The sequence below is a fragment of the Podarcis raffonei genome, chromosome 16 (assembly GCF_027172205.1).
Source record: "Podarcis raffonei isolate rPodRaf1 chromosome 16, rPodRaf1.pri, whole genome shotgun sequence".
In the NCBI taxonomy this organism is placed as follows: Eukaryota; Metazoa; Chordata; class Lepidosauria; order Squamata; family Lacertidae; genus Podarcis; species Podarcis raffonei.
The window spans coordinates 15,771,810-15,798,841 of record NC_070617.1 but is presented as its reverse complement, the minus strand read 5'-3'; the positions used below and the strand labels follow the sequence as shown (position 1 = coordinate 15,798,841).

Here is a 27,032-nt window from a genome sequence, read left to right as displayed (position 1 = left end):
GCCGTACACAGAGGACACTGAAATTGTTCAACCTTAAGCTTATCAATGAATGAGTCGGACTATTGAGGCTATCCCAGGAATGGTCATCACTAGTGTACCATCTGAAGCTGGCAAAAGTTACTCCTGACCACTACAGCCACCAGGGCCTCCAGTAACAGAAGCTAGGGATGTCAATTTGGCTCATTCATGTGGGGAAAAAATAGCAAATTGCAACTGTAATTTGCTTCCCAAGGTATTTACAAAGCAAATTTTGCAGTGCCCAAACATCCGTGATTTTTTTGGTGAGATCGTTCCACCAGCTGTGAAGGTGGAACAAAGAAACGGGCATAAGAATCATTGTTTACATTGTGCTCCAGCTAATGAATGCCTGTGGGCAAACCCACAAGCAGGACTCCAGCGCAATAGCACTCTCCCATCCTGCAGTTCCCAGCAACTGGTTTTCAGAGGTTTATCTGTGGTGCATGATCTGCAATGGCCTATGGGTAGAAGTCATCACCAGGTTTGTTTATTTATTTTAATAACTTATATCCCACTTTTACTTACCAAATGAACCCAAAGCGCCTTACACTTTACAACAGGCACCCCCAAACTCGGCCCTCCAGATGTTTTTGGGACTACAACTCCCATCATCCCTAGCTAACAGGACCAGTGGTCAGGGATGATGGGAATTGTAGTCCCAAAACATCTGGAGGGCCGAGTTTGGGATTGCCTGCTTTACAATCATGCAGGTTTCAGCCAGCCCTCAAGTGCATGCTATTTTTACATGCACTGGTATTTAGTGCAGGGAAGGAGGAGAGACTGGAGCTCAGTGGTGATAGTGCAGGTGATAATAGTGCAGGTAATAATGCAGAAGAATGTGGGTTTAATCCCCATCGACTCAGGTGAAAAGGATAGTGGGGAAGACCTTGGAGAACTGCTGCCAGTCCGAGTAGGTATTACAGAGCTGGTTAGGCAAAGTGCCTGACCTGGTATAAGGTACAGCCAGCCCTACCATGAGGCAGCTGCTTCAGGTGGCAGGTGGCAGGGGTGGAAGCAGCAGCAGCCTACCCACCCTGTCCCTGGAGAGCTTCTGCCAGTCAGAGCTGACAATGCAGCACTGGAGCAACAAAATAGTCCAACTTGGTATGGGACCATTTCCTATGTTCCATGGAAAAAAATTAAAGCTCAGCTGGTAGGTACGAGCACCTGCCTTTCATACAGAAAGTCCCAGAATTTACTGTTATTTTGTTTAACCAGATTTATATACCGTTCGATTGTAAGAAAACCACTAATAAAGCATTAATATTCTCAGTTTAAAAATAGTTAAACACGAGTATATTAAAATACTCAAACGGCAATTGAAATCAACAGCAGCAGCTAAAAATGAATAAAACAAGTTGCTAATATTTCATGTCTTTAACAAAATTTAGTTAGAACGATCGGGCAGTAGGGAGGTGATGGAAAAACATTTATGTGTCCAAGATCCCGCGAAGCCACTGCTAGTCAGAGCAGGAGTTTTGGGCAAGAAGGACTAAAGGCCCAGCCTTTAAAATCAGTTTCCTGATCATGGTTCCCCTGCCCCTGCATGGAGTTCCCCTCAGTTGTGTGTGTAATACAGGCTGCAGCTGGGCCATTTGGCTTAGTTCCAAGATTATGGGTGGGGGACACCCATTTCAAAAAAGCAACTTGATGGCTGATGCTCTTCCTTCCTTCATGCCTCCATGGAACTCTGGTTTTAAAGATTCCTCTCCTTTCTTTTACTCTGATCTTAAATTATTTCTTCACACATCGAGCCTTCTCAGCCACCTCACAGACTTCAAGGGGCTGGGCCGGTGATGCTTGCTAATTAAGCCTACCAGCGAGCCAGGTAATAATTAGAAGAACAAGTTCCACTTTCTGGCGCCTCTCTTCTGGGATCCTGAAGTGTTTTGCAAACAGTAATTGTGCTTCACAGTCACGTGCTGGCAGGACTATTTGCAAGGAAGCCTGGGCAAAGAGGCATTTATCTTATTGATTGCATTTAGCATATCTTGCCCTTTTTCTCCAAGGAGCTCATTGTGGGACATACATGGTTCTCCCCCCTCTTAATTTAACCCCTGCAACAACCCTGTGAAGTAAGTTGGGCTGGGAGGCAGCAGCTGGCTTCTAAGGTCACCTAGTGAGCTTCACGATGGCCTTATGGGGATTTGAACCCTGGTCTCTCCCAGGTCCTAGTAGTCTGACACTCTAACCCAGGCTTCCTCAACCTCGGCCCTCCAGATGTTTTTGGACTACAACTCCCATGATCCCTAGCTAGCAGGACCAGTGGTTAGGGATGATGGGAATTGTAGTCTCAAAACATCTGTAGGGCTGAGGTGGAGGAAGCCTGCTCTAACCACTGTACCATACTGGTAAAACCGGGGGGGGGGCATGTGGGGTCAGGGGAGCTGGCTGCTTGCATCCCCATGACATTGAAAAAAAGGAGTGGAGCTGTAGAGAGCAAAACCCACCTCCCAAATTGGGAACGTTGGTTATACTGCAACTCCTCTGCAGCTGCAAGATTCGATAGAAGGGGTAAAGCAAGAGCCATCATTTGTTCTGAATTATCATCAGCTCCATAGTATAGTTGTGACACTTGCTGGGGGGGATCATAGCCAGGAGGGCTGCTGCTTTCACTCCCAAATCTCGTGGCTTGTGGGTCCATCAATCCTGAGGATGGATGCTGTTTCCACCAGTACAAGGGTGCCAACTTGAATAAAATACTGTGGGGCGAGGCGGGGGGGGGAGCAGGTAAGCCCTGCCCTGCATAATCAATCACAAAACATGGTGCACATACACCATTTGAATGGCAATGCCCATAAACTTTGGGCAGGCCATTCCCCTCAAATATTTTATGTTGGCTGCAATGCATCCGTAGCTAACCAGATGTTTCTAGGAAGCTCACAAACGAGGCACAAAGGCCCTGGCACTCCTTCGATATTTGTCCCTCCAGCATCTCCTATTCAGAGGTAAACATACTCCCTTTGCACATAGGGCTGTCCAATCCTAGTAAATATTTCTAAATTTGCATATATTAGCACATGCAGACATTACGCATGTCTGGATTATTTTTTGACTTTGTGTATGTGTGTGATGTATATCTCACCTGTTGCTGAGTTACGCAAGGCCACACCCTACACAGAAGCTGCTTTTAGCTATCGTGGTGACTAATAGGCCTCTCCCCTCCTCCACAAATTTGTCTGAGGCCCCACCCGCAGTATACATATCACAATTCTCAGCACCTTTAACAATCTACAGTTCCTAGCAGTCTCAGGGGTAAGCCACGGTTGTTTAAAGTGTACGATGCTGTGTTAAATGCATAGTGAAGATAGCGTCCAGTTCTTTTTTAGTTGGAGGCCATAAGCAGCACATCTTGTGGCAGGGAGTTCCACAAGTTAATTAAACACTTGGGGCGGTCCTTTCAGCCTCCAGCTACCTCCACTGCTCCTTGCAAATCAGTTTCTCCGAATTCTCAGCGCTGCATGTGGCTTTAGTTTGCCTCTTTGTAACTTATGAGAAGGAATCCCTTCCGCAAACATAATGATTAACATTATCTCCTCGACAGCTATTTTCTTCCTCCTCAGGCCATAGTCTGCCTGCCTTAGCTATGTGTGAGGTGATGTCTGCCCAGCATTCCCACTCAGCATAAGCCTGGACTTTAATCCGCCTTTCTGTTATGACTACAGAGCAAGGTCCCGGCTGTAATTAGAGACTCTGTCAGTGATGCTTCCCAGGCAGCTTGGGAAGAGAAAAGTGATTACTGGGTGCATGGAGGGTAAGAGACAGAGAGATGTTTCTTCTCCTCCCATAATTCTAGGACCTCCCCCCCCCCCCATTGATAAAATATGTCAGGTGGGCAGCACACCGGTGGTGGGCAGGGTTGGAACCAGCTGTGGATGAGAGCCAAGCCATAAGTAGATGGGGCTAGAGTAAGGTTAGCAGATTTCTTTCAATGAATCCGGGGACACTTTTCAACTTCAATGGATTTTGTCAGGGGTCTGGTTTGAAATCCGGGGACTGTCCCCAGGAAATGGGGACGTCTGGTAACTTTAGGCTAGAGGCAACAGTTTTCTCTTTCCCTCTCTCCCCCCCCCACTCCTTTTTCCTCTTCCTCTCTCTATCTCTGCCACCCCTTCTCTCTCTTGTCTATTCCTGCTACCCCCTTTTCTCTCTCTCTCTGCTACCTCTTCTTTCCCTCTCTTCAAACAGCTCAGTTGGTTAGAGCACAGTGCTGATAAAAACAAAGTCGCAGGTTTGATCCCCATAAGCTGCATATTCCTGCATTACAAGGGGGTCGGACTAGATGATCCTCAGGGCCCTTTCCAACTCTGATCTATACGGTACTTCTATTATTCCCTCTCCCCATTTTCCCCAGGCTACCCAAATGAAATTAGGCTGAGGGCAGCAGTTTGCCCACCCTGTCCTAGGGATATAAGTGTCTGTGTTGTCCAGTAAAGTCTTTTGTTGGAAGCATTGGTCAAAATATGTTTTAACTTGCTGTGCAAAATAAACTTGTGGGACTCATTGCCACAAGGTGCAATCATGTGAGGGTTTTTAAAGTGCCGGACGGATTTGCAGATAGACTTTTCAATTAGTCTCCATCAGTTGTGGAAGGTTACTGTGCATAAGAAGCAGCTCTTCTGAACAAGGGTGGGTGGATGATGTGCCCCTGATTGACAGCTGTGAGGAGTCCAGTGTTCAATTGGAGAGGTTTTCATGGTATCTATAACATATAAACAAGCTGCACTCTATATGGTGTATTTATAGCCTGTAAACAGAGCAGGTGTCGGGGGGAAGGAGGGCTCGTTGCTCTGGGCCACAGGAGGTGGTGAGTTTCTGTCATACATGGGCAACCAACAGGAAGTTTGTGGCCCAGCCACCACCCCCATCTCCCTCAAGATCTACAATTCTGCCTATTTAGTTTTGTCCCTAATCTCCTCTCTACAGCCTTCTCTCATCCAGGTGAGTAGTGGACCCTTTCCATAGGAGTTGAGGCAGCTGTGGTGGGTCACTTCAACTCTTCAATAAGTTTCTTTTCATACTAACTTCCTGGCTTAATTCTGTCCCCTCCCCCCCAAAAAATAATGTTTAAACTAGTAGTCATCACACATCTTCCGGCAGTGAGTTCCACCAGTTAATTTGGGCAATGTACAGTGGTACCTTGGGTTACAGATGCTTCAGGTTACAGACTCCGCTAACCCAGAAATAGTACCTCAGGTTAAGAACTTTGCTTCAGGATGAGAACAGAAATTGCACGGTGGCAGCGAGAGGCCCCATTAGCTAAAGTGGTACCTCAGGTTAAGAACAGTTTCAGGTTAAGAACAGACCTCCAGAATGAATTAAGTTCTTAACCCGAGGTACAACTGTATGAGGAACGTTTACAGCAGGGGTCAGCAAACTTTTTCAGCAGGGAGCCAGTCCACTGTCCCTCAGACCTTGTGGGGGGCTGGACTATATTTTGAAGGGGGGGAAATGAACGAATTCCTATGCCCCACAAATAACCCAGAGATGCATTTTAAAATCACACATTCTACTCATGTAAAAACACGCTGATTCCCAGATCATCTGCAGGCCAGATTTAGAAGGCAATTGGGCCAGATCTGGCCCCTGGGCCTTAGTTTGCCTACCCATGGTTTACAGCTTTTCAAGCGGGACAACTGCTCCAAAATGTTGAAGTGCTGAGTGCTCCTTTTTCCTGGTTCCAGCCAGTCAGTCAGTCAGTCAGTCAGGATGGCCCTTTCTTTCAGCACCCGCCATTCCATATCACACACACACACAGAGAGAGACTGTCTTCTAATTGGGATGGTCCGGGGCATTTTTTAAAGGGTTGTTTTGTGTGTGTGTGTGTGTGTGTGTGTGTGTTCCTGCAAATGTTGTGGTTTATTAGTCAGCCCCATTTTGACCTTCTTTCCACTGTTGTTTAATATGTTTCAGTCTGTCTGAATGTCTCGTTTGTATTTTACCTAGGTATTTGCCTAAATCGGAAATATAAAATGTTATAGTAGTTTTGCTTGCTTGCCTAATGGTAGAATTCCAAAGTTGTTGCTTATTGGACCTGTGAGCTTCCAGTTATACTTGCTGTCCTAGGGAACAGGATGCTGGACTAGATGGGTCTTTGGCCTTATCTAGCAGGCTCTTGTGTTCTTATGGGGTGCTGAGGGTTTGCAATGGGCCCTCCTGCTGGGTTTGGGGCTTGGAGCGCAAAGCTGCTTACCACGTCTGGTGCCAGCCTGGTCTGGAATGTTCCTAAACCTACTGCTGTTGTAGTGCTAAGCTAGATGTCTCCAGCAAAGCTTGCACCCCTTTACTTATATCCCCACTGAGACTACTCCCACATCTGCTGCTGAGGGATCCTAGGATTTGCACCCCATCCCAGTGTGAAAAGCATTGCTGTATGACCCCATTCTTTTGAAAGGCTCATCTGGATGGAGGAAAAGGTGGGGAGCTGGCTCCTTACAGTATTTTATATATCACTTATTATATTATATTATATTATATTATATTATATTATAGGGACGCAGGTAGCGCTGTGGTCTAAACCACTGAGCCTAGGGCTTGCCAATTGGAAGATCGGCAGTTCACATCCCCACAACAGGGTACGCTCCCGTTGCTCGGTCCCAGCTCCTGCCAACCTAGGAGTTCGAAAGCACCCCAAAAAGTGCAAGTAGATAAATAGGTACCGCTCTGGCGGAAGGTAAACAGTGTTTCCATGCGCTGCTCTGGTTTTGCCAGAAGCGGCTTAGTCATGCTGGCCACATGACCTGGAAAAACTGTCTGTGGACAAATATCAGCTCTCTCGGCCAGTAAGGTGAGATGAGCACCGCAACCCCAGAGTCATTCAGGACTGGACTTAACGGTCAGGGGTCCTTTACCTTTACCTATATATTATTATAATAAATATTATTATTATATATATATATATATATATATATATATATATATATATATATATACACACACACACACACACACACACATAACACTTTACAGAATTTAGGAAGAGGCAACCTGAATATGGCAAGGTGGTCAGAGACAAATTTATGGAATAGGTGGAGGAGAAGAGCCACCAACGCTGGCTGCTAGTTGTCATATAGCTAAATGGAGCTTCCAGATTCAGAAGCAGTCTACCTTTGAACACCAGTTGCTGAGGGACATGAAGGGGGGATCTACTGCTTTGGGAGGTATCTGACTAACCTCCCTGGGAGGATGTGGGATGCTGGCCTACGTGCCTTTTTGTCCTCCTGATCCAGTAGGGCTCCCTTTTACAGAGGGGTTGGGGGTTGTTGCCTTTGCCGCTCCCTTCATCCCTGACCATTTGGCATGCTGGTTGCTGGAAGTCCATCAAGACCTGGAGGCTGCCCCCACAGGTTGCCCCCACCTTCCATCCCGGCACTGTCCTTTTGGAGAAGAATTGGATATTGCATCGTTGCAAAAGGTTGAGGAAAAGGGCAACCAAAATTATCTAGGGGTGGAGTGCTCCCCCATGAAGAAAGGTTGCAGCGTTGGGGACTTTTTAGTAAAGAGGCGACATGATAGAAGTTTGCAAAATCTTGCATGTCAGGGAGAAAGCGGATAGAGGGGAAAAATTCTCTTTCTCTCCTAACACCAAAATTTGTGCACATCCCATGAAAGCTGAATGCTTGAAGAATCAGGACGGAGGGGGCAAGGGAAGTAATTCATGCAGCACATAGTTAAACTATGGAACTCACTGCCACAGGAGGGCCACCAACTGGGATTGCTTTAAAAGAAGACTGGACAAATTCACGGAGGAGAGGGCTATCAATGGCTGCTAGCTGGGAACAACTGGGGCTCTTGCGCTCGGATCCTGCTTGGTTTCCCCCAGGCAGATCTGGTTGGCCACTGTGAGAACAAGATGCTGGACTAGGTGGGCCACTGGTCTGATCCAGCAGGCTCCTCTTCTGAGAGTGAGCGGGGTGGGGGGCAGAGCTTGCTCCGCTGCCTCTCTCTCTCTCTCTCTCCTCTGAGCCTGGCTTGGTCCCTCCCTCCCCAGCTCCGGGAAGGGGAGCGAGCGAGCGGAGAGAGAGAGTCACACCCATCCCGGGCTGAGAGTTACAAGAGCCCAGCCCTAGACTGGGTGCTGCCCACTCGGTGCGCTCCTGCGGCAGGGATACCACACGAGAGAGCCTGCTCGCCGGGGCTCAGCTACCGCCTCCAGGAATCCAGGACAGGATCGGGGTCTGGGCAGAAGCAGCCACCGGGACAAAGCCGGGCATGGCCGTGCCGGGCAGCTGAAGGCCACGGACCCGCAGGTACCACCCGGGCGGGCGGGCAGGCAGTGGGGGGGGGAGGTGGTCAGCTTGGGCCGGGAAAGGGGGGGAGGTCTGGTAGCCCCATCGCACGGCCACAGCCTCACCAGGGCTGACGGGACTCTATTTAATTTCGCCCCCCCCCATCCTCCTGCATACTTGAAAATAAACTTGGGCACATTTTTGCAGAGCACAAGTTAGTCTCCTTCAAGCGCCCCCCTCAAAAAGTTTGTATGTTTTAAAAGCTGTGCCTAGTCGAAAAGGGTTCCCCTCTCTGTTTGCTTAGTCCCCCCCCCGTCCAGCCTTGGCACCTCTGGGCAACGCCCTTGGCACACGAGGCGGGAGGGTGGCGGAGCTTCCGCAGCCTTTTTTTGCAGAGAAGTTGATGGAAAAGTTTGAAAGTTTTGGTGCGCGTGGAAACCGGATTGGTTTCGGGTGCGGAGAGGTGACCAAGCGAGGGGGAGATTCCGGGATCTGCGCCGATTCGTATTTATTGGAAACCGAAGTTATGGAAATGACTCTGGAGAAGAGCCACCCACTCACTCCCTCTCACTTCGAGAAAGTCCAGGGCTTTCCGCTGGGTGTGACCCCGCCCTATCGTATTTTGAGGGGAGGGGTGCCTATTGAGAAGTGGGGGTAGCAAGACCTGGTGTAGGAGCGGGGCTGGATCCACAACTGGGAGGCTATCCGCGTGTGGATAGGCGGTGTGTGTGAAAACCATCGGCTTGTTTACACGACGTTAGTTGGGCTAGTTGGCTGGGGGGGGCTTGAGGGGCGATGCGAGGGGGGGGTGCTTTTGGAAGTAGGGTTTTGTCCGGAGGCGAGTCTGATGGAGGGGAGCTCGGATATCACCCCTGGGTTGCTGCACGAGACGCTGATGCGCATGCCCGTTAAGGCGTTGGCTTACTCCGGAGTGACTTCTTTTTGTGGCATCCAGTTTGCAGATCGGAAGGCGTGCAACCCTCAGGAGATCGGGCGGTTGCAAACTACGTGTGTGTGTGTGTTAGAGATCCCCTCCCAACCTCTTCGGACTTTTTGAATTTTGAGGGAATGACGCCTTTTTTTGCGTTCTTTCGGATTACGGGGGAGTAAGGTCTGCACAGTCTTTTGCAAAGCTCATCTCTGCCCCCCCCCGTTCCAAGGGTGTGTTTGTTTCTAGGGGCTGGATGGGCTTCGAAATTCCACTTCCCTCTCGAGAGTATTTTTTCTCTTGGCTTAATTCGGAGTGGCTCCCTTTCGCATTGCTTGTCGAGAAAAGTCTGGCGTGCTGTAGAATGGGGAATGTGCTGCACTTACGAATCCGCGTGCAAAAAAGGGGGGGGGGGCTTTGCGACTTGTGCTGGATGTCACTTCGGATCCAGCCTGCAACAGGCGCGGCGACTCCTCATGGGCTCAAACTTTTGCGCGTCGTTTCGCCGGAGAGGGAGCGGCCGTTCGTCCCCGCGGCCGCCTCGCCTGGCTCAGTCCGGGGCTGGCCCTCTAGTAGGTGGGGAAGCTCCTCCCTGCCGCTCCCCCCCCCCACTTGGCCCCCCTCCAGCTGCCTCTGGAATGCGGTGGTTGGAAAGACTGACTAATGCGAAGCAGGCTTTTTAGCTGGCAGAGGGAGGGAGGGGCTGAGCCCCACTCCAAAACTTGGGATTGAGGGGGGGGGGGCGGGTGAGTCCAGGAAGGGATCTCTCGCAAGCAGGAGAGAGGGGCAAAGGAGCCAAACGACACAACACGTTGCATGCAAAGTAGGGGGGGGTCTCGTCTGTGGAGGCGCCTTGAAGGAGGGGTAGTTCTACAGAAACTGGCTGTGTGCCTGCTTTTCTATGGGGTGAGGCAGGGGGAATCTGGGAGCTCTATGAGTCTGAGGGAAAGCACTTTGCACGTGGCTTGTCAGCAGGAGCTGTGTAGGTGTGGAGCAGGGTGAGATTTGGGGAGGTTTTCAATAAGGAAGACTCTTTTCTGTCAGTGTATGGGGCATTCTGGGGAGCCAGGGGCCTTTGCACAGCTATTGGTAAGCTATTCCATGGGGCTTTGAAGAAGTGTCTACAAATCCATGGGACAGACTTGAAGACATGTGTTTCTTCTGTAGGGTAGAGTTACTAAAGTTTCTCTTCCCTCTGCAGCCAAACTCTCCTCTTTAGGAACACAGATATTTTAATGGGACCATGTGGGGTGTCTGATCTAGGGGGCTGCAAATAATTCTGTGGGAGTTTATATAGCTGAGGGGAGTGCTTGTTTCATAAAACCGGAGAGTTTAATTTTTAGGGGTCCATTGGGGAGATTTATAGAAATGTGCATTTCTGAGGCTGTGCCCCCTGGGCTATTCGGTTGAGCAGCTCTGTGACCCACCTTATAGGAATCCACAGTGGCAATACGTCCCCCCCTTTGTTCTGTGCACCCCGCATCCTTGTCCTGTAGCAGACATGGTTCCCCTAGCAGATTGTAGGGGCCACTACAGATCTCCATCTTGTTATAGAGTCCACTCTTTTTGGGGAGTTCCTCCACCTCTTCTCATCCAGGATTGTTGTTTTCCTCCTGGCTGGCTCTCCAGAGCCACAGATGGGTCCACAATGACACCCAGCTTTGCTCTCAGTTCTGCTCCGTATCTCTGGGCAAGGCCGAGATTTGGTTAGGTGAAAAGGGTGTTGGCCTCTGCCCTGGCAGGTAGGGCAGGCCGGAGCATACTGGTTCTGTCGCTTCTTCCTCCTCCACCACCGTGGTTGCTGGATCATGGGTTTCCTTTGGGCGTGGCACCTCTGCAGCAAGCAAACTCTGGCCTGGTGCAGCACTAACCCCCCCAGACACTTTCTGGAGCAGTTCCTGGCCCCATGGCAGCTCGCTTGGAGCTCCCACGACAACCACAAAAGTTTATTTGAATTTAGTTGACACTGAACATTAACTCTCACCCCCTTTTTTTGTCCTGCGTGGCAGGCGTCCCAAAAGCTTTCCTAGCACAAAAGTTGCTGGGTTTCCCCTATAAGTCTCCACTGGAATGGACAGCTCTGAAAAGGGGCTTTGATGGGTCGGGAGTGGAGACACTTTCTCCACCCACCCCACTTTTCAAAGTGTCTTCGAGGAGAGGCCAAATGTCCCAAGTGAACCAAATTTGGGGGGGGGGGAGGAAAAGTGACCCATACACAAAGCAAGGCCAAGGGGTGTTTGGCCAGGCTAGCAGGCCTAACAAAGTCCCTTTTGAAATGGCAAGATTCATGGTTGGCGCCAGAGGCACAGTCGGTCAGCTAGGGCTTTGGCCTGAGGACTTTAGGGGCTGTGGAGGGGGCGGCTCGCTTGGTTGGTAAGGGAGGGAGAGAACTTCAAGTTCAAAAACTCCCAACTCCTGACATGACACTGTGTTGGGGTGGGCAGCCAGTGGGAGCCCTCCAGATATTGCTGGCATCTAACTCCCATCTGAACATTGGTCCAGCTGCATCAGGAGTGCCCCATGTTCCCCACTCTTGCCCTATTCTGAGGCCTAGTAGTCCTCAGGTAGCCAACCCTGTGCCTTTATTACTAGACTGCAGGTGAGGGCTCAGCTGACTGAATGCTCCCTGATCACTGGGTTTTATTTGTTGGCATGGGCGCATATTCAGTCACATAAATTGCAACCTGTAGCTGTATAGCCCTGACAGAAGTTTACCACCTCAGTGAGAAGCGGGACCTTGAAGCGCCCATTGAAAGACTGCAGATTTAAGAGATGGATGGGACAGGACGAGAAGGCTTAAAAAGCAACCTGAAGACAGCCCTGGCTGAGTCCCCCGCAAACGTTTCCTTTCCCCCTCACTGGCATTTTCTTCCCCTCAGCTCTTGAAAGGGACTCTGTGTTTTCCAGCTTCCCTGCCTTGTCCACCTTGCACCTTCCTGGCTGGTAAGGCCTGTGTTGCATTCCTTCTTCCAGTTTGTTCATGAGGTGGTTCCTGGCCTGGTCTTCAAGGCACAGTGTGTTAATTTGCCTTTCACCATGTGTCCCTTTGCTGCAAGGGTTTGTTGAGGGCACAATTAAGCAATGGGAGAAGAGAGAGAGAGAGAGACCCCTTTGAAGGTTAACATTAGTTTAGGGTCCGAAAAAAGGTCTTTTCCACTGGAGTCTTTCTAAAAAAAAAATGGGGTGCTTGCAATTATTTCAGGTTGCTAGTGTACGTTTTGGGACGTGGTCTTCCTAATACCAAATTTAGCTGTTTGGGGACAAATCGACAACCAGAGGGAGGATGGTTTTCGACCACCTGAAGAGAAGCTTTGCATTTTGAGGATTGCATGCCTGCCAGCTGCTAGGTAATACAGTGATACCTCAGGTTACAAACACTTTGGGTTACAGACTCCGCTAACCCGGAAGTAGTACCTCATGTTAAGAACTTTACCTCAGGATGAGAACAGAAATCGCGCAGCGGCATCAGCGGGAGGCCCCATTAGCTGAAGTGGTACCTCAGGTTAAGAATGGTTTCGGGTTAAGAAAGGACCTCCAGAAAGAATTAAGTTTGTAACCAGTGGTACCATTGTACTACATAACTTGGCTTTGGTCGACTCTTTTAGCTAGTGCACCACCCAAAATTAATCTCTAGCTTTCCTAATGTAAAGGCTATTATGTTGCTCTCTTTTTCTACTTCTGCCTAACCAGGAACTTGGGCATTTCGTATACCGTGTGAGGCAGATCTGGGTAATAGCCTGGCTTTGCGTTTTTTTGAAACAAAGAGAATCCTAGGTGTGTAACCTGATCCCTGCAAGCACCTAGCAGAAGGCTAAATCAGTCTGCAATCTCCATCTTCAGACTGAGTTCAAATGCAGATCTCAAAGTTTAAACCTCATCTGGACAACTCAAAAGTTTGCACACTGTTTTGTAACAGTTTGGCTGATTTAAATAGAGATGTGTTGCCCAGCTGTGGATTTTGGAGTGGGGTGCCTTCTCAGTTCTGGGAGAGAGTTGTAGGTGACTTTAAAAAGCAAAGAAACCCAACCAAAACCCTCTTTTTTGGGGGGGGGAGAGAATTGAGTTCCTTTGGACATCCCTGCTCTGCAAGGGCGGCGGCAGCATTTCTGCTCACGAGGTTGGTGCACGTGAGACGTGGAGTTAATTCATATGTTCCTAAAGGAAACGTAGCTCAGAATGTGCTGCAAAGGTCTGGTCCTTCCAGGATTCCTGTCCAAGATTTTTTGCGGATGCTGCTTTGGAGAAAAACTGTTTCCTTGCCAGTTTGGTATTGTCTTTGAAAAGGGTGGAATAATCCTGAACAAGAAGGACAAATGGAAAGCAAAAGGCGCCTGGGATTTCAGTTCCAGAAATGGAGGAGAACATTGCCTTGGTGGGGCTAAGATATGGGGCGTGGAAGAGAGAAAGAGAGAGAGGAAAAGTGGGAGGTTGTATGTCGCTCTTGGGAAATCCAGAAAGCACAGGCTGGTCCCTGTTAGTAATTTCAGAAGCATGGTGGAGCCTTCAGCTGAGGCGGTGAGTAACCCATTAAAAATCATCTGAATTCAATCCATTTTCATAATTGCTTTGCATAACTTCGACTCTTGCATCATTCTGGTTTTGCTGGTACTAGGTGAGCGGGCAAGGGCACTGGCGTTTCAGAAAAAGTTTCAGTTAGCAGCCCCTCCGGCTTCTTGAGATTTCATCAGCTCACACGCTTTCAAGCATACATTTCACAACTATAAGGACTAGAAACTTGATTTTTAAAAAAAGAAAAAGCCAGGACTGTCAGGTAGTTGAATCCTGTTCTTAACTGTCCCCATTCTGTCCCCCATCCATCGTGCCCCTGTCGTTCTCCAAAATCTCAGCATTCACACAAAGTCCTGCCTTTGAAAACAGCTCGTACAATTTAGCCTCCCATACACCCATCCCTTCGTCCTCTTAATCAAAGGCAGTAACCTGTTTTTTGAAGTTCTGGGACACTTCACATGTTTGTTGAGGGTGTGTAAGAGACCTGTGACCCTCATGTCCTTGCTCCTCTTTTGGTACACGAGAACGAAGGTGAAAAGGGGAGGAGAGGAAGCTTCCCTTGCCTAGTTAGAAAACCAACAGCTGCAAGACCAATTTGGCTTTTCGTTGACAGTGTGATAATTGACAAAGGGACGGACAAACTTAAGCCTAGTTCTTTCTGAGGCGGTCCGCTTGTATGTGGAGTGGCTTCTTCCAATTGCAAGTTGCAGCTGTATGGGGACAGGGGGTTGAGTCCTATGGTTCAAGGTGATCTCTCTCTCCCCCCACCCCAAGTCTGGAGAGAAAGTGCCCAGACACATGTCATCCACCTTAATGGGAATTAAACTTTGAACTCTCCATGAGGTCTGTTGTGGCTTTGCTCCACACTTTTGAGAGCAGCGAAATTAAGCCAGAGTGTGTTAGGCCAGAATTCCATGAAATATTAGAGGACGAAAACCCCAAAAGTATTGGATGCCGAATTAAGTTCCTGAATAATCTTAGCTTTCCTTTTAAAAAAAGAAAAGAAAAAGAAACTCACCAAATTCCTAGCTTAATGGTTGCGCGTATCTATTCTTGAAGATATCTGGGCTATGCCCACTGAAATATCAGAGGGGTTTTGGGGAAAAGATTTTGTGCGGTTAGGGCATCCACATTACATGCATCCATATATATTCATGGAAAAGGAAAGAGCATGCAAAATTATGAGTGTTGCAAAATCCTGCTTCTCTCAGTACAGAGTGCAGAGCGCAGACGGCCCTGGGCATAACTGGCTGGCAGAGCAAGAGCCTCCACCATGTTCTTTGAAGACTTGTGAGGTTCCAAGCTTCCTGACTGACAGCTGCCAACTCTCCTTTGTTCTAGCTCCAAGCGCGTCAGCTTCCCATAGAAAGATCTCGCCCCTGCCGCCCCTGGCTCTTGTGCTTTTCTATGCTATCAGTTAAAACTTCCCCTTTCCTGGTTATTGGTACCCATATCTTTTCTGCTACTGCTCTAATAGCTTGCGGGGCAGGGGGCAGAATGGAAATTTAGAACTGGGAACTGGTGGAGGTAAAGGAATAAAACCGCCTCTCCCCATTGCTGCTCTGCTCCAGTAACTTTTGGAGTCCCTGCCTCAGCCAGCTACTTTTAGGTAAATATGATACATGCACATGCTGGTCTTCCAAGCTTCATCCGTTTAGGCCTTGCGTAGGCTCTTTTAAAATGTGAACTTTGTGGACAAGTCTCTGGTGTGTTGTGTATGAGCATCATATACAGAAGAAATTGACACACTGAACTCACACATTCAGCATCCTTTGGTTTCATTTAAGACTAGCAACCAAGCCCTTATGGTTACAAAGGGGAAAAGTGCAAGGAGAGTTTTCAGAGGGTCAAGTGCTGGACCTAATTCCACGGCTTTCTGTGAGAACACAAATTCTGTCAAATATATGTGGTTTTAAATTCCAGCAGATCGTAATTTTGGATTTGTTCAGTATGCCGCCTAAGCAGCCTTGTGTTCGGAAGGGGATCATGCTCTTTATGCATTCTGGATTGGACCAGGGTGCTATTGGGACAAAAAAAACAAGAGAAACCAAAAGTGTGCCGTTGTTTCCCACAGCTGTGAGTCATGCAGAGATGCAACGGGAAGCCTTGGCTGGGGTTGGGTAATTCTGCTAAATCTCTGGGTTGGAAGTGATTGTGTGAGATTTAATTATCTGGTTGACCTGATGTGGAAATGTGTCTGCCACTGGCAGAAGCCGATTGGATGGAGGCAGAAGCCCTGATCAGGCAGAGAAGCAGTGGGCAACCTCCTTTGTGGCTGGTGGGTGTCATTATTTATGTGAGCATTCTCACAGCCCTCTCCTGGCATACGGTGTGGGGGTTACTGATTCTGTCAGGGCTTCTTTAGCCATGATTCCTGCATTGCAGGGGGTTAGACAAGATGACCCCTGAGAGTCCCTTCCAACATTACGATTCTGTGATTCTGCTGCTCTGTGCAACTTCACCCCTCCTGCCTTCTGGAGTGGGAGAATGTCTTCTCATTTGCCTGAGGATGGGCAGCCTTTGGGGCTGTTTCGCTGGCGTCTCTATCGTCATCCTGTTCTTCTTTCCCTCCTCTGCACCCCATTTCTCCTGGGCTCCTTTGGAAGGAAGGGCGAGGTTTAAATCTAACATAAATAAATAAAAATTCATGGGCAGGGGATATCGTTTAAACAGGAAGGCAGACAGTAAAGATCCTCTTCCGTGAACGTAGGTGATTGAGGGGCAGCTAGACTTTGGCAGGGGAAAGGCAAGCACCACCCTCGTCCTCCTCCTCTTGAGATAAAAGATCTGCGCCTGTTTGCCCTAACCGGTGACTCTGGAATGAGAGGCAGGGACCAGCCCATGCACTGTGGGAGCCTTGTGGGTGTGTTGCTCAGTCCTCCAAAGGCATCTTTCTCTTTGACATGTGGCAGGCTGGGTCGGTGGAACCTGCTGGAGTTTGATTGAACTTGGGAGGATAAAGGCCGCTAGCTGCTTGATTCCTGCTGCAAGTGCGTATTGTCGAGAGCCGGACTGAGGACTCTGACTTGGGCAGAAGATAATGGCATTGTTATCAACCTCCATTGTCCTTAACAGAAGGATACTGGCAATCTGTAAGAAGAGCCTTGCTAGATGTGGCCAAAGGGCCTTATATCCCAGCTACCTATTTCAAGCAGTGGGAAGCTTTCAAAAGGGGGGGGGATCCAGAGGCACTCACCCACCTACTCCGCTTTGAGCCATTGTTGACTCCCAGCAACTGGCATTCAGTAGCTTTGCTGGAGCTTACAATAAAATAATGCAAAGTCAAAACAACAAATTGTTTTTGAAAGCAAAATCACAATAAAACAAGGCACTGAAGTGATCTATAATAAGATAAATTGGAGGAATGAAAACATTTTTGTGTGGACCTCTCAGGGAAGGAACTTCTCCCTCCAAGATGGAGTGCCACAACCTAAAAGCCCCCATCTCTCCTGATCGTAGCAACTAGGTTGATTTAGGCAGGAACAGTTTAGCACTGCAAAGTAGTGCTTCCTCTTATCTGTCCTGAATCTTAAGTCCGTCAGTTTTGTTGGATGACCTGAAGTTTAGTTTTGCATGTGGGAAACACCCCCCCACACACACACAATACTTTCTCTGCACTGTGCAAAAAGAAGAAAACTATGGAACTCGCTTCCACAGGAGGCAGTGATGACCACCGGTCTAGATGGCTTTAAAAGAGGATTAGACAAATTCACGGAGGAGGAAAGAGTTATTGATGGCTACTAGCCAGGATGGCTATGCCATACAGCCAGAGGTGATAATGCAGGAGGGGGAGAGGGCTCTTGTGCTTAGGTCCTGCTTGGGGTTTCTCCCCCCCCCCCAGACATCTGGTTGGCCACTGTGAAAACCGGATGCTGGACTAGATGGGCCATGGGCCTATGGGCCTGATCCTGCGGGGATCTTCTTAGGTTCATAAAGAGATCTCCCTGCCTTACAATTAAATTTCAACACAGGACACAGGAGTCATTTGCTGCTCTTTAGGAAGCTTCCTTTGCCCAAATGAGCTTAGAATCAGCTTAGGGAGGGTCTGGAATAGGACACAAGGAATCTGGAGGCCAGTCTGACCCAATTTCACAACGACTGGAGCACACAGCACCATGTTTGCTTCATGTGAAGGTGATGCAAGGAGGAGACACAACCACAAGAATTTTAGGATTGGAGTGTCACAGGGTTGGGGCACAGGCAGAATGCCAGATCCCAGCCTGCTGAAGCCCCCAGGGGCAACAGGAGTGGCAAAAGCTGCTCACTTCTCTTGCTCTGGCCTCCCCCCCCCTCTTGTTTTTTTAAATATCATTATCAGCCTGATCTCCCTTGCTTCTTTGGGGCTTGCCCCAACACAGTAGGTGTGAAGAGCTGGGTGGCGAGGAAGGTGCCAGTGGTTGGGCTTGTTCCCCCAGTACCTGAAAACAAGACAAAGGGGAACCAGCAAAAGGGCCTGTTCATGCCCTGGAGATCGCTCAGCAGGTTCAATAGGGGACAAGCCAGGGCAAGTCGGTGGAACCAAGGAGCCTGGGATGTGTCTGGCCAGGTTATTGTACAGTCAGCTATCGCAGAGGAGCATGTGCGCACGGAAGGGCTGGATATGTGTTCTTGGTCTCCACGATACCAATGGGTTGTATGGGTGTGTGAATTGATTGCGGGGCGTGTGTCTGTGTACTCTAGGCCTGCCAAGGTGGAACCCATGAGTGCAGCAGAGGATTCCAGGGGACACCTCTTTAAGGCGCACACTCAATCTCAATCAAGTTGTTGGGCAGGGTCTTCATACCTTGCTGTTCTTGCGTCTCCCCTCCCGGTCATCCCATTTTGCTGCTTCCCACACAATCCACATGTAGGCAGGGTTTTGTTTCTCATTTCTTAAAGCCTGGCTAAAAAGGTCTTGCAGGGCTGGTTTTTCGCACTGCATCCAAAACCTACTGAACCTGTTTGACTGCAGCGACTGAAGGAGGTGTTCCTGCACTAGAAGAAGTGAAAGCCTTTCTCAGACCCTATTCAGTTTCCCTGAAAAATAATCTCCTGCCCACATAGCTCTTACAGTTGTAAGGTAGTTTAGGTTTTCAGGACTTGTTGTTGTTTAGTCATTTAGTCGTGTCCGACTCTTCATGACCCCATGGACCAGAGCACGCCAGGCACTCCTGTTTTCCACTGCCTCCCGCAGTTTGGTCAAACTCATGCTGGTAGGTTCGAGAACACTATCCAACCATCTCGTCCTCTGTCCTCCCCTTCTCCTTGTGCCCTCCATCTTTCCCAACATCTGGGTCTTTTCCAGGGAGTCTTCTCTTCTAATGAGGTGGTCAAAGTATTGGAGCCTCAGCTTCAGGATCTGTCCTTCCAGTGAGCACTCAGGGCTGATTTCCTTAAGAATGGAGAGGTTTGATCTTCTTGCAGTCCATGGGACTCTCAAGAGTCTCCTCCAGCACCATAATTCAAAAGCATCAATTCTTCGGCGATCACTAGCCGTTTGCTAGTGACATGCATTTTATATTTGGGAAGCTGCTACAACCAAGTGCAAAAATGGCAGCACAACCAACAGCCTTAAGAGGGTGGTAGGAAACATGGGCTTCTGAACACACTGTGCCTCCACCTCCCTGCTTTGAACAACATTTCTGCTTTCCTTTCCCGTCCATGCCCGTGTCCCAGCTTTGTGCAACTAGGACGGTCAGTGAGCCTTTCCTTTGTGCTGCAAATGCTTTCTCTCTCCCATGCATGCACACCCACTCCCTTTTGTCTCCTTTCTGGGTGCTCGTGCCCCCAAGCCAATGTATCTGGCAAATTCTTTGCCTTCCTAATTGAATTTTCAATGCCGCTCATATGACTTTATGGTTTGGTGTTGCTCTGGATCACCAGTGGAACAAAGACAGGATTTTCTTCCTCTTCTACACAATCCAACCCTTTCAATCCCTGCACTGATTGGAGCAGAAGGGGCATGAAATTGAAAGGGGAAGAGAACAGGATCCTGCTTGTCCCGGGGAAGGTGGCCCCCCAGTACAAGAGATTGTCCTTGCTTCAGAAGCAGCCCCCCCCAGCATTCTTGGAGCACTTCTAATAACACCAGTGCAGATGCATGGAAAGCTTAAGTCTATGTGACTTTTGTTTGCAGTGCTAGAGAACAGAGAAACTCTGATCTTGTGCAGTTTCCTGGAATCTAGAGAATCTAATCAGAACAGCCCTTGCATGAGACCAAAGATCCATCTAGTCTTGATGGTGTGTGTCCCTCCCTCCCTCCCTCCCTTCCTTCCTTCCTTCCTTCCTTCCAGAATGACTGACCCCCAGCAAAACTATCCACTGAGCTTCATAGGTGAGTGAAATCTGAAAATAGATGAGGGATGGGGAGTCCATGGTCCTTCACATGGTGTTGGGATTCTCAGTTTACCAACATGGCCTGTGGGCAGGGACAACGGGAGTTCTAGATTAGCAACAACTTGAGAGCCAGAGGTTTTCCATCCCTGCTCAGGTAGAAGCAGGTGATGTACCTAAGCAACTCAATATATGTGCATTGACTGAATTGTGCCTAATTTCGCTGGCACAACTGGCCAGGTGTGCAGGTTCTCTCCCTCTCACAACTGTGTACAAAACTCGGTACCTGTGGAGTTCAGACTTTCCATCAGCCTAACAAAGACCAACGTCCTGGGTCAGGTTGTCACCAACACTCCACACATCAAGTGTTGATGACCACATGTTTTGGGTGGTAGATGGTTTTGCCTCCCTGGGCTCCATCATAACCAGCAATCTCTCCATTGGTGCTGAGCTGGACAAGCATACTGGCAAGGCAGCTACAGCAGTGGCTTTCCTCTCTGAAAGGGTATGGAAGAATGTGATGCTAATGACCAACGCAATGATGAAAAACCAGCTCTGTGTTACAAAGATGTCTGCAATTGCAACATGAAGGCTGGCGATGATAACTCGGCTTGTGTGGGAATCCCTTGCAGATAAACCACAGTGCCTGGAGACAGTCATTTGGGTCATACGTCCACAGCAGTGACCAGAGGAAGAATGACTGCTGTGAGGACCACATGGTCCACCTGCATGAGCAGAACTGGATGCCTTCATCTGCCCCAAAAACATGTCTCTACAGTGACAGCAGGTGCTGTAACTCTCCAGTGGTTTGACTTCACTCCCGAAGGCACACTCCTCCATTGTCTCCCGAGACAGACAGATGCAAATCAGCCTCTGATTACAGTGTTTGACCTTTTGGTCCTAGGTCAGAAGAGTCTGTCCTTGCTGACTGATTCTTCCCCCCCCCCCCACTCATCTGTTTTATATGTCAAATAGCCATCACAACATATACATAAAACTCGTAAAACAGGCGTTATGCAACTTATTAAATCTCAGCAGCGAATAATAGTGAGACAAGAAGATTGCAGAGGAAACATACCAGGGCATAGTCACACCCTCTTAATGTTTGACAATGTGAAAATTGGGGCATGCCTATGTAAGCCTCCTGTTCTCAGTCCCGTGACCAGCACCTGACTCTTTCTCATCCTCCATTTGTTACTCAGAGCTGATGTGCCTTCTCTGCCTCTTCTGTTCTTCTTGCAGTAGTTTAAAAGCAAAAGGGGCTTTATTGTCATGTTCCAGTATACAGTGGAAATACATGATTGCCCTATAATATTGTTAATGGCAGCTGGTTTTATTAGGCAGTTTGCTAGTGAATCATGCATGCTTTCACCAGTGAGAGCTAAGGGTTAGGAAATGGTCTCTTGACAGCTAGGAATCTCCCTGTGCTTTGGAATATGACACCGATCAGAGCTTGGAGATGGCCACATCCCTCCTGCTAAGGGTTTGTGTGGGTGTGTATCTGGAGTTAGCAGCTGGGAAGACTGGTTGGAGGGAAAGGCAGGACGTAAATCCTCAGTGAAAGCCAAGCAATGTGTTATCAGCAGTTCAAAAGGAGCAGGGATGGGGAGAAGACTGCAGCCTTCCAGAAGTTGTTGGACTACAACTCCCATCATCCCTGACCACTGGCTATGCTGGCTTCTGGGACCAATGGGATTTGGAGTCCAACAACATATGGAGGGTCGCAGGTTCCTCACCACTGCGCTGGAGGCAAGGTGAACGCACCCATCCTTCCCTCCCTCAGGGGTGGAATATGTGTGGAGCCAGGGGGATGGGGGGGCTGATGTTTCTCAGAGGCATCCTCAAGAGGTGAACTAGAGACAACTGCGACGTATCAGAAAATAAAGAGCTGTCCCTGATACACAGGGATCATTAGGCTGTAGGCATATCAGTCCCAGCCACCAACCTGCTGCCCCAGATATGCAGCTAGAAGCCAAGGGTTTCGGATCAGGAGGTCAGTTTACAATGGGCCAGCATGACCACCAAAGGATGTAGCCCATTTGAGGGTTTCCTTTGGGGGACACTAAGGGCCAAGGCAGGAATTTCTGAATAATACACCTCAAGTTAAGTGGCATATGGATTTTAAGCTGCACTCGCTTAGTCCTATTCCTAACCCCAAAGTGCTTCTGAAAAGGGATGTTGATTACTTTTGGGGGGAGCATTTAATAACCAGACAGGATGGAGGCAGGGTGTGTGTGTGGTGGCTTCCTGCAGATTCTGCTTTATATCTGCAACCCAGAGAAGGGTACCCCTCTCTCCCCTCCAGCAATAGTAACATTTGGTCTGTGTTGCTGCCACTTACAATTAGTCCAACACAAAACAGCAGTGGTTGACATACCATACAGACCGGCACCCACTGCACCCAGAAGGTCAGGTCAGATTGTGCCTTGGAGAAAATGCTTTGAAAGGAACACTGTGTGTGTTGGGGATGCAAAATCTTGTTTACATGCAGATGAAAGGAGGATAGTCACCCTAACTATTGAGAAACCACACCCAAGCATTGTCTGATTTGGGGGCAGGTGGGAGGGAAACTGGCAAAACATAATGACTGTGAAGATACCATGCCTGCCTTTCATCCACAGACATAAGGGACTAGATGCTTGTTTGTGTTTCAGCTAAGGATTCTCTGCACATTCTCTTCAACCTCCTGATTTTGCAAATCTGTACAGATAAGTGCGGCGGCAGTTCCGAGTTCAGAATTCAGTTCCTGCTGCAAATCTGGCTCGGTGGTTTGTCCTAGACGTTGTTATAGGAATTTTAAGGTGTTGCTTTCAGCCTCCGTTATGCAATATCAATATTGATACTGATCTCCTTCGCAGGATTGGTGCAAAGGTTGCAACAAGGAGAAATGTGTGTGAACCTCTTTGAACACTTGGCTTTATAAATATGTTAACATTAGGCTGGGAGATTCCTGCAGTGACTGGAGCTGGGATTGTTGTTAAGTTTCTAGCATGAGAGTGACCCTGGAGTAGAAGACATGTGAATGTAAGAAGGGTCTGCTGGATGGGACCAGTGGCCCATCTTGGCCAGCATCCTGTTCTCACAGTGGCCAAACAGATGCCCATTATGGGAAACCCCAAACACAAGAGCAGTTTCCAGTGAAATGGTCCTCAGAAGCATATCTGTCTCCAACTTTGGAGATAGAGAACAGCTATCCTGGCTAGTAGCCATCAGTAGTCTTCTCCTGTTCCCTGAATTTGTCCAGATGGAAGGTAGGGCCTGCAGCTCAGTGGTCGCTCCCAGATTCAGTCCCTGGCATCTCCAGCTAAAGAATATCAGGCAGCAGTGGGCGGGAAAAGCACCTTGCTTTCTGCCAGAGACCTGCCTCCAGCCAGACTTAACAATACTCTGATACGCCCCGAATAAGTTAACTTCATATGAACCAGGCCTGTGAAACCTCACTCTCAGCACCCTCTTATCTCTTCCATCTCCCGGTCCCGAGGAGTTGCAAGGGCTGGGACTGAGGAGAAGGAATCTGCCTCTGCAAGTTTTGCAGCCTCAATTTGGAAGGCAAAAAGGGGCAGGCAGGCAGAACTTCGCCCATGCCCAGAAGTCTCTGTGGAGTGGATCCAGGGTGTTGAGACGCAGCATAAAGGACTCCTTGTACAATGCCAAGGCGAGCTGTGGGGTGGCAGGCCTGAGGGTTGAATGCAAGCGTATCTCAGCCCGAGGCTTTTTGCGACATGAATTGGGTCAAAGGGAAGAATTTGGGGCAATCAGGAGGAGGCTGTGAGATAGCGAAGCTTTGAAGAATTTGATGCAATTAGGAGGAGGCTGTGAGATAGCAAAGCTTTTGTGCCTGGAATTAAGCAGATAACTGGAGGGTCGCCATTCTCCTTCAAAAGGGAAGGTGTGCATTAGAGCAGGCACCTCCAACTCCCAAGAGATTGCGATCTACTCACAGTATAAAACAACTGGCAGTGATCTACCCAGAGTTCTTGAGCTTTTTTTTAGGGAGCCAAAGGATCAACCAGGACTATCACTTGTTCCATGTCTCTGATACACAAAATATGAGTATGCTCGGCTGACGAAGCCTGGCAGGGTGAAACAAGGTATTATTCCGGAATCCTTGTCACATTTAAGTTCTTTCGTCTGACACCGGCATACAACAGCTATTTTTTGCAAAGGCACATGTTAAGATCTTTCGTATCCTTTGTCTGATATACACAGCAGCTGTATACAACAACCATACTTTGCAAAGGCAGATGTGGAACATTACAAAGCAAAGTTCATCTTTTTCAAGTACTGCTCCTTAAAGTTGTTACATTTGGCACTTACCGGTATATTCGCTAAGACATACCTGGAATACAAAAAGCTTTTATTTGGACATTACGTTTAAAAAACCTGATTCATTTATACATACGTGGAACACAAAAGCTTCTATTTGGACATTACGCATATAAGAACTGATATATTTGTATTTCCTGTTCTAAATGTTGGTCCTTAATTGCTTCTACTCAATTAGATAATGTGAAAAGAGTTACCTGTTTATATAATGTATAAAGAATTTATATAGTTAAACACAGCCAGGTACGTTGTGCGTATATTTGCATTAGAGCAACAGCTGGAAAGTTTTGCCTGGGTTTGCTAGAGCACCTTTTCCTCCCAAGTCTGGGCTGTGAATTGGGGGACCCACCAAGGAAAAGGAGGCCGTGCAATAAGACCCAGACTTGTCATAGGGTCCCATTTTCTGAGGTCTGCCCTGATTCTGGGCAGGCCACCTCCCATAAATTCCGGCCATTCCTTGGCTTGGATTCCTGGCTTTCCATGTTTTGTTTCTTTTCAAAAGCACCAAGCTGGCCACTAGTCCTTATAGAGCCAGAGATACGAAAGCAGATGTGCAGGTATTCCTCCTCCTAGCCATTTGGCCTTCCTAGATTTTAACCGCATTCTAAAACCTAATAGCTTCAGAGAAAAAGTTAATTGGGCTGTAGAATCCACACTTGCAGAAATGCCCTCTTCTGCCCAGAGCAGCCATTGTTTTCCATCTGGGCACCCTCTGTTTAACTTCCCCACCCACTTCATTTGCATAATTAGCAAATAATTTGCAGGTCCGCCTTGCTGAGCTCCTGTTCCAGGCTGCACTGTGGAGGAAGAGGCCATGTTGAGCAGAAGCTGTCCCTCTTCCTCTCCTCTCTCTCTCTCATCTGCTCACTAGTTTAGAGGCAGGAATGGCAAGGAGGGCTAGCAGAGGCCAGAGGCTGGGATGTGACCCTAGGCAGGTGCCCTGTGATGCTGGCACCAGGCAGAGCTGCATGTCCCATGACAAGTTACGTGCCCTGCCTCCCTCACCCGCCCTTGCCGAAAATGTAGACGTTTCCTTAAGCCCCCGGTGTTGCAATTAAAATAAACACAGCCCTGTTGATACCTTCCTTGCATCCTTCTCCAGGCAGAAATTGGATAGAAATATAACATAACACCCTAGCTGTTATTGAAATGCAGAGCCAGTTGCATTTTAGCAGATGAGGTTCTCTTTTGTTTTGAAAGGAAGGGAGTTAAGAGCTGGGGGGGGGGGCGTCATCAGAAAGGCCTTGTTAGACCAGGTGAAAAGGCCCTTATTTTCCAGGGTGGCTTGTGAGATGTCTCTGGGGCAAGCCCTTAGCTAGGACATGGAGAGGGAAGCTGTCTCCCCCCTGTTACCCTCTCATCCTCATTGGGAACACTCTGTCCCAGGGATGGGGAACCTCTTGGGGCCCTCCAGACGTTCCCATCAGCCCCAGTAGCCAGCCTGGCCAGTGGTTAAGGACAGTAGAGAGCCAGCAGCATCTGGAAGGTGTCAGGTTCTCCACCCCCAGTTTGGGACGAGATGGGCGCATTCTTGAGGAGCGCCATCTTGGTGACTCCCAACCCAATCCTCTCAGGCTAACCTACAGGGGCGGAGAAGCAATATTTGAAGCCTAGGGAGTCACAGGGACAGAGAGGCCTATCCCCAGGGCATGATCTGGGGACTGCATCCACCAGTTGCCCTCCCTCTGCTCTTGTGTGGCCCCGAAAGGAGGAGATATTTTCCACTGCTTTTTCACCAGCGTTAATTATTTTTGCTGCCTTCACTCTCAGAAACCACCCTGCGTCTCTCCATGGGACTCTTTGAGCGCATGGCAACCACGGAAGAAGCAGGGGAAACCCAAATGGTCTTGTAAAGGGACTCTTTCCTAATTGAGAAGGATAAATCCCCTCCAAATGAACAGACACCATGAAGGGTATTTTCCCCCCATCCAGGAGAAGCAAAAAGCATATGTACGACCTGCAGTGCTAGTGGTACCTCCCCACCCTCCATGTGGTTCACTTGCTGACCCATAGTATGATCTTTGCTGCTGGTGCTTTTGAGTGTGTTGCCTCGCCTGGTGGTGGTGGCAGCAGTGGTGTGGGGATTAGCTGGGGGGGGGGACACAGCAGCCTTCATTTTGCTCATCTCATCTCCCCTTTTCATGTTCTGGCGCATCAAGTCAGCCATTGCATCAGTCTGCCATCCCGGCAAACACAACAGCAACAATTAAAAAAATGCCCAGCCAGGATAAAGGGATTACTGCTTCTGCCTAGAATGGTACCCACAGAGTTCAGCATGGACAATGTTCACACACACACAAACACACACTTTGACATCCCAAATGGGAGGCTGCTCCCAGGGAGTTTTGTAGGATCATGCACTAAATCGCCTTTTAAGCTTAATAGAATTATATTTAGAGGGTTTTTTTTCTATTGCACTGACCTGCACAAGACTTCATCTTATATTACATTGACTTTTCTTGCATTGCATCTCCCCACCCCCACTCCATAACATCTCAGTCTCCACCCACGTAGCATTCCAGAGTCTGGGTGTGTTTATCGGTCTGGCCTCTCTCTTTTTTGAATGATCCTGTTGTGTGATATTGAGGGACACTTAAGACCAAAAGGCAACGAAAGATTGATTGGGGGTGGGCAGCAGCATGCAGATGTGGTGGAGTGGGGCAGGCAAAGAAGGTGGGGACCCCATTTGGGATCCTCCTGTGCCACCCGAA

The 27,032-nt window shown here is 48.7% G+C and overlaps 1 protein-coding gene across 1 annotated transcript in view; it reads left to right on the top strand.

Annotated features, from left to right (window-relative positions):
- The first annotated feature begins 8,050 nt into the window (after positions 1-8,050).
- Positions 8,051-27,032, top strand: part of LOC128404311 (neuroblast differentiation-associated protein AHNAK-like) — a 53,618-nt gene continuing 34,636 nt past the window's right edge. Inside the window, exon 1 of the mRNA XM_053369797.1 lies at positions 8,051-8,267. The gene's annotated coding sequence lies outside the window, so the exon portion shown is untranslated. The remainder of the gene's footprint in view (positions 8,268-27,032) is intronic.